At 35.3% G+C, this 7,816-nt stretch overlaps 1 pseudogene; it reads right to left on the reverse strand.

Moving 5' to 3' along the window:
* Positions 1–241: 241 nt before the first annotated feature.
* LOC148945382 (vesicle-trafficking protein SEC22b pseudogene) lies at positions 242–874 on the reverse strand (annotated as a pseudogene).
* Between the last annotated feature and the right edge of the window lie 6,942 nt (positions 875–7,816).

The raw sequence follows: 7,816 nt of genomic DNA on the forward strand, positions 1-7,816 counted from the left end.
TCTTTCGAAATCGGACGTTTTTCAAGGTCCATATTCAAACACTTTAAGAGGAAAAAGTTGAAGCTTTAAAATGGCGATTTTGACAGAAACAGATACTAAAAAGAACTCTTAATATATTTTTTATTTTCCCTTTTATGATTACTACAAACACTAAAACATTTTTTTTTTATAAAAAAAAAAATCCCGAAGGAAACACAAATTTCGAAGTTACACAAATGAAACACTGGCAGAGATAAAAAAATTAAAAGAAAATCCACCACAAAAAGAACAAAACAAAACATGCGCCACCAATTATAAAAATTGTAGACTGACGGTTTAAGTGTCGCGCATCTTTTTTGTAGTTGGTCGATAGCGTCGCCAAATTCTGAGCTTTGTTGTCGAGTTCAGACAAAAGTGTTCCTCGCTGCAAAACATCGTCAATATTTTGAACCATAATTTTCTGAACATTTAAAAGTTCGTTGTTTAAGGTGCCAAGGTTTCTCCTCGTACGGGGATCTATGTATGTTTTCTTTGCTTTTTGTATATAATTGTCAAATTCAATAAAAGAATATGGCCTAGAAACAGTGACAACTTTTCTACCATACTGAGAGCTAAATTCTTGCTGCAGATCATCCAGATATGAAAATGCTAGTTTATGTGAAAATGTTTTCTCTGACAACACTAGGTAGCACACCTCATCTTTGATTAAATAATGGAAACTAAAAAGTCGGGTTTCAATTGAACATCTCTCCGGACCACGTGCGTCGAACATCTTCATCAACATTTTTGCCTGGTTCTGATAGTCAACCAAACTTCTACCCTGTTCATCATCCTGCACTGATGCTGCATGAGGCAGCCCATCAGAAATTATAGCAATTACTGTACTAAGGACCATGTTTCACCACCACTGGCTACAGTCTAAAATGTTTCTTCGTCTGTTATCTTGGCCTGGGTCATGTGGAAAGCAAGCCTAGGGAAGGATTTGAACTCGATAAACGTTTTCCTCGCAGAATCGCTAAAACTTAAAGTTCCAAGAAGCGAAGGAAAATTGCTCTTTTTAATTTTTTGATTTTAAAAAGACAAAAAAATAATCCTAGAAAAAACTGCCTTAAGGCAAATAATGACGTAATTTGTCAATTGATTCGCTCAATGACGTTTAATTAAAAAAAAATTAAACTACAAATTTGACAGCGTCCTATGTAGACTTGGCTGTAGATTTTAAGTTTAAAGCAGTATACAGACTGACTCAATATTCAATGACTTTTGTTCTAGGATTCCGGGATTTCCTTGTTGTTATTTTCAGATTATTAGGCTTCATCGCCGCATATAGTGAGCGTCTTGTTTTCTTTAGTTCATCAAATAAATAAAAAACTTTAACTGAAAGTAAAGAGCAACTAAAAGTAAAGTTCTGAGCACTTTAATCTGTATCTCAGCGCTTTAAAATACCAGTTATCCGGGTTGCAGCGGTAGCTAGCAACCTAGTAAGAGACGATCACGTCCAATGTTAAGAAATATAAAAACCCCTAACTCCTGAGAAAAGAGTCAGATCAAAACAAAAATTACACCATTAGAATCCGGGTTGCAGCGGTAGCTAGCAACCTAGTAAGAGACGATCACGTCCAATGTTAAGAAATATAAAAACCTATAGTTCTTAAAAAAAGAGTCAGATCACCATTCAGTCAGATACACCATTAGAACCGCCTTGTCCGAAACCCCTGCATAGTAAAATTTCTGTCCCTTGGCTTGAACAGCAAGGGAAATATATTGGCTTGAAAATCAAGAAAAGTGGCAGCTACTACAACATTCTGCCTAAACGGGATATTTTTTTCTTTTTTTCTTTTTTTTTCTTTTGTATCCAGAGATAGCTTGGCACTGGAACATCGTAGAGGGTTGTTCAATAGCTCATTTTAAAGGAAATTAATTGGGTTAAAAATCTATAGTAACTAAAATAAATTATTTCTAAAAGAGAATAAATTTTTCCACCAAAAACTGCATTTTGATGTCTTTTCACACTGCAGTCTTTCAAACATAATCGTATACCAGCGGTAAGAATTGAACCCACGCCTCTGAAGAGACTGGTGGCTAACACCAGTGCCTTGGACCACTCGGCCAGGCTGCCTCTCATAAATAAATATATATGTGAATTTGGGTTGCAGCAGTAGCTAGCAACCTAGTAAGAGACGATCAGTCCAATGCTAAGAAATATAAAAACCCAAAACTCCTAAAAATAGAGTCAGATCAAAACAAAAGTACATCATTAGAAATACCTTGTCTGAAACCCTACTAGATAAATAATGAACGTCATCATAGTTTTATATTAGAGTTATGACGTGAATAGAGTGACGTCATAATTAGTATATAAGGAAAGTCAAAACTGAAAATTCTCTCATTCTTGATTAGAATAATGGTTAGATCAAAGCAGGCTATACGCAAGTTGAAGAAAGAGTACTACACAAACAACAGAGATAGTAACTTGAAAAGAAAAAAGCAAAGGTATTCAACCGACCAGGCGTATCGAGAAGTAATAATTGAGAGAGCAAAAGAAAACAGCAAGATGTGTTATCACAATGATGAAGATTATAGACATGCAAAAATTGAGACAGCCAAACAAAAGATCAAGGAACGGTATGGTAATGATGAACATTACAGAGAAGCAAGAATTGAGCAGGCTAAACAAAAGATCAAGGAGCGTTATCACAATGATAAACCTTATAGAGAAGCAACAATTGAGCAGGCTAGACAAAAGAGCAGGGAACGTTATCACAATGATGAAGATTATAGACATGCAAAAATTGAGACAGCCAAACAAAAGATCAAGGAACGGTATGGTAATGATGAACATTACAGAGAAGCAAGAATTGAGCAGGCTAGACAAAAGAGCAGGGAACGGTATGATAATGATGAAGATTACCGAAACAAACATAAGAAAAAAGTTGCTACCAGAATAATGGGTAGATACTGGGGTGACAAAAGCTATAATGAAAAAATTAAATTCTCTGCGAGGTTGTACCGAAGAACGCATAAGGACAAAGGGAAAAATTACATTCAGAAATACAAGAATTTGGCGAAAATGCAGGCTGATCTTCGTAAATTGAGAAACATTTTACGCATGTTTTACCAGGATCACGAAAAGTATTCAAAATTACAGATTAAAATTCTCTTTGAAAGAGCGGATGCTGTTGAAAAGTCGGCTAGAAATTCCTTGGCAAAGCTTCATAGTAATATCCAAAAGAAATGTTGTCAGTTTAATGAAAAGCTTCCAAGGTATGGATTGGCAACTGCGGAACAGTTTACAGATGCAATGGAAAATGTTCGACAACACAGTGAATATACGGAGGCGTACTTCTTTGAAAATTCGTATATTAATTTTGGAAGGAGCAATTGCAGTTTATGTAGCAGCAATAAAAACATATACACAACCATACCTATCAACAGCGAAGGAAAAGCAATGTTTTTCAATTATGGCGAAAACGAGCCTGTTAGGGTTATTAGTAAATGTGTTTGTAAGACTAATGATTTAGAACAAATTCCTGGAGCACCGACTCAAGAAAAAAGCATTTCTAACTGTGTTTTAAACAGTTCTTTTAGTTCTACTGAATATTTGGCAAAAAATTCTCTGTGTAGTAGAACAAACTGTCCTGAAAAGTACGAGACAACTATTGAAGAATGCTTTTACATGAAAGAACGAACCTTAGCCCATAGTAGCAGGAATTACAGGAAATCCGGGTTGTAGCGGTAGCTAGCAACCTAGTAAGAGACGATCAAGTCCAATGTTAAGAAATATAAAAAATCAAAGCTCCTAAAAAAGGAGTCAGATCAAAACAAGAAGTACACTACTAGAACCGCCTTGTCCGAAACCCCTGTATAGGAAACTTTCTGTCATCTGGCTTGAAAAGCAAGGGAAATATATTGGCTTGAAAATCAAGAAAAGTGGCAGCTACTACAACATTCTGCCTAAACTGGATATTTTTTTTCTTTCTTGTTATCCAGAGATAGCTTTGCACTGGAACATCGTAGAAAGTTGTTCAATGGCTCATTTTAAAGGAAATTAATTGGGTTAAAAACCTTTTGTAACTAATTTACTTTAAAACAGGATAAATTTTTCCACTAAAAACTGTATTTTTGATGTCTTTCCATATCCGGGTTGCAGCGGTAGCTAGCAACCTAGTAAGAGACGATCACGTCCAATGTTAAGAAATGTAAAAACCCATAGTTCCTAAAAAAGGAGTTAGATCAAAACAAAAAGTACACCATTAGAACTGCCTTGTCCGAAATCACTGTATAGGAAACTTTCTGTCCCTTGGCTTGAACAGAAAGGGAAATATATTGGCTTGAAAATCAAGAAAAGTGGCAGCTACTACAACATTCTTCCTAAACGGGATATTTTTTTCTTTTTTTCTTTTTTTCTTTGTTTCCAGAGATAGCTTGGCACTGGAACATCGTAGAGGGTTGTTCAATAGCTCATTTTAAAGGAAATTAATTGGGTTAAAAACCTTTTGTAACTAAAATAAATTATTTCTAAAAGAGAATAAATTTTTCCACCAAAAACTGCATTTTCGATGTCTTTTCAAACTGCAGTCTTTCAAACATAATCGTATACCAGCGGTAAGATTTGAACCCACGCCTCCGAAGAGACTGGTGGCTAACACCAGTGCCTTGGACCACTCGGCCACGTTGCTTCTCATAAATAATATATATGTGAATCCGGGTTGCAGCAGTAGCTAGCAATCTAGTAAGAGACGATCAGTCCAATGCTAAGAAATATAACCAAACTCCTAAAAATAGAGTCAGATCAAAACAAAAGTACATCATTAGAATTACCTTGTCTGAAACCCTACTAGATAAATATTGAATGTCGTCATAGTTTTATATTAGATCTATGACATGAATAGAAAAACACGAAATTATATTGTTGTTTCTGAAGACGTCATGAAATAATATCATTGCGCTATGACGTCAATAAAATCATTACGCTGTGACGTCATAACTACTATATAAGAAGCGTCAGAACTGTAAATGTTCACATTCATAATTACATAATGGTTTCAATCAAGCAAGCTGCACGCAAATTGAAAAAACAGTACTACACAAACAACAGAGATAGTATCTCGAAAAGAAAAAAGCAAAGGTATTCAACCGACCAGGCGTATCGAGAAGTAATCAAACAAAACAGCAAGATGTGTTATCACAATGATGAAGATTATAGACATGCGAAAATTGAGATAGCCAAACAAAAGATCAAGGAACGGTATGGTAATGATGAAGATTACAGAGAAGCAACAATTGAGCAGGCTAGACAAAAGAGCAAGGAACGGTATGATAATGATGAATATTACAGAGAAGCAAGAATTGAGCAGGCTAGACAAAAGATCAAGGAGCGTTATCATAATGATAAACTTTATAGAGAAGCAACAATTGAGAAGGCTAGACAAAAGAGCAAGGAACGGTATGATAATGATGAAGATTACCGAAACAAACATAAGAAAAAATTACAATAAAGAACGAACTCTAGCCTATACTAACTGAAAAGCGTGCATGGGTATGTGGCACATAAAGATCCACATATTTCATCAAAAATGGTGTTATTCAAGAGGATCTTATGCAGTAGTTACTAATAGAAGTTTTGTTTGGACTTTAATCAAACAGTTCGTGGTAACGAACTGAATAGTAGGGGCGATTTGTCTCAATAGTAACCGAAACTCTAAAAAACAGAATTTTGATATCAATGGATACATCAAAAGAATTGGATTTTTATGCTGATTTTACATATGTAATCAAGAATGAGCATCTAGTCTAGAATAAGCATCTAGTTAAGTTTCATCAAGTTTAGTTTTACTCATCAAAAGTTACGAGCCTGAGAAAATCTGCCTTATTTTCGAAAAAAGGGAAAACCCCCTAAAAGTCATATAATCTTAAAAAAAATCACACCATCAGATTCAGCGTAATAGAGAATCCTACTGTAAAGGTTCTAAGCTCCTATGTGCAAAAAAGGAGAATTTGTATTTTTTGTCAGAAGAAAAATCATGGATGCGTGTTCATTTGTTTTTTTTTTTTCACCAGAGGTTATTGTATTGACCCAGTGATCCTAGAATGTCTCAAGAGGGCTCAGTCAAACGTAAATAAAAAATTCTAATGCCTTTTTTAATCACAAACAATATAGTAAAGAACGAGCTCTAAATCATGGTTGTAGCTGTAGCTGCAATCAAATAAAAGACAAACCGAAGCCCAAAGTAACTAAAAGTTTAAAACATGTCTAAAAAAATCATAATTGCAGTATTTGGCACAACCTAGTGAAAGGCGAACCAGAGCCCATAGTTACCAAAAAGTGAAAAAAAACACGTTTTGAAAACTGTAATAAAGAACGAAATCTAGGCCATAGTAACTGAAATGTTCAAATAAATTATCATATGCATAATGATGCAACACATATAGATAGGATATATAAAGAATGGAAATAGTTCAATATGAATATGGACATTGGTATTATGGTTGTAAAGATATCGGAAACCCAGTAAAGAACAAACCCCGTCATATAGTAACTAAAAGTTAAAATAATGTCATGGTTGCAGCTCTTGCTGCAACCCAGTAAAGATGAACTGCAGCCCAAAGTAACGAAAAACTTAAAAGCACGGTTTGAAAATCCAGGTTGAAGCGATAGTAGTAACTAAAATTCCATCTTTAAGGACTTTTTTCATTTTTATTGCTATTTTAGGGTTCAAAGCTTAGGGTGCTTTGATAAGTTCATGCTCAAATTCTACTATTTATGCTTGAAGGCCGTCTATTCTTCAGTACAGTCTTCTGGCTAGATTGTTAGTAACAAGATAGAAATATAGAATTAATCAAGTAAATGGAAGAATGAAAAGAATATATACTAGTAAAAATAAAGTAAGCAATCATTTATCTGATAAAGTCTCGCTTTTTTATGTCTGTGTATTTTCGTCGGTGATTAAGAATTCAGCTTTTGTGTCCATATCTGAAGCAAATTTAAGGATGTACCACCAATATCTAAGGAACGGGTTAGAGCCTTAAGTTGAAACTTTCAGGGTGAGTTGACACAGATTTTCAGCTAATCAGAAGACACTGTGTGCATACTACTACTGATAATACTGTTACTACGATTATCGCTACCAGTGAGAATCATGGTATTAAGGTGAAATTTTCAGAAAATGTTTAGGAAATGTTTCAACTAAATCAAAACACATTATATGCATAAAGGTTTTCAAATGGGCATACAAGTAATATTTTAGGAGCAGCTTAGAGAATTAGCTTGACAATTTCAGGTCGTGTTGAGGGGGACATTGAACTAAAAACAGGCACTATGTGCATTTTACCACTATGCTACAGCTACGACTACTACTTCTACTGAGGTTAAGGGTGTCAGGGGCAAACTTTCAGGGAATCTTTAGGGAGAAGTTGAACTAAATCAAAACGTACTATGTGCATTCAGGTTGCTGAAAGGATGCATGAGCGATTTCTTAAGAACAACTTAAAGTAATAAGTTGAAACTCTCAGGGCGTGTTGAGAGGGATGTTGAACTAACCAAGAGTCACTCTGTGCAAACTGCTGCTACTATTACAGCTACTACTTCAACTATTACCACTACGACTACTATTGCTTAGCCTAAGAGTGTGAAGAAAAACTTCCCGGGAATGTTTAGGGGGATGTTGAACTAAATCAAAACATACTCCGTGCATGCAGGCTACCGAAAAAGTGCATAAGCAATATCCCAGGAATGGTCAGAGGTATTAAGTTGAAACTTTCAGGGCATTCTAGGGGGGGGACACTGATCTAGCCAAAAAGTACTGTGTGCACACTACTACGACTAAAACTGGTACTG

Source organism: Artemia sp. Qi Xiang Cuo, chromosome 13, assembly GCF_049724085.1.
Source record: "Artemia sp. Qi Xiang Cuo chromosome 13, ASM4972408v1, whole genome shotgun sequence".
In the NCBI taxonomy this organism is placed as follows: Eukaryota; Metazoa; Arthropoda; class Branchiopoda; order Anostraca; family Artemiidae; genus Artemia; species Artemia sp. Qi Xiang Cuo.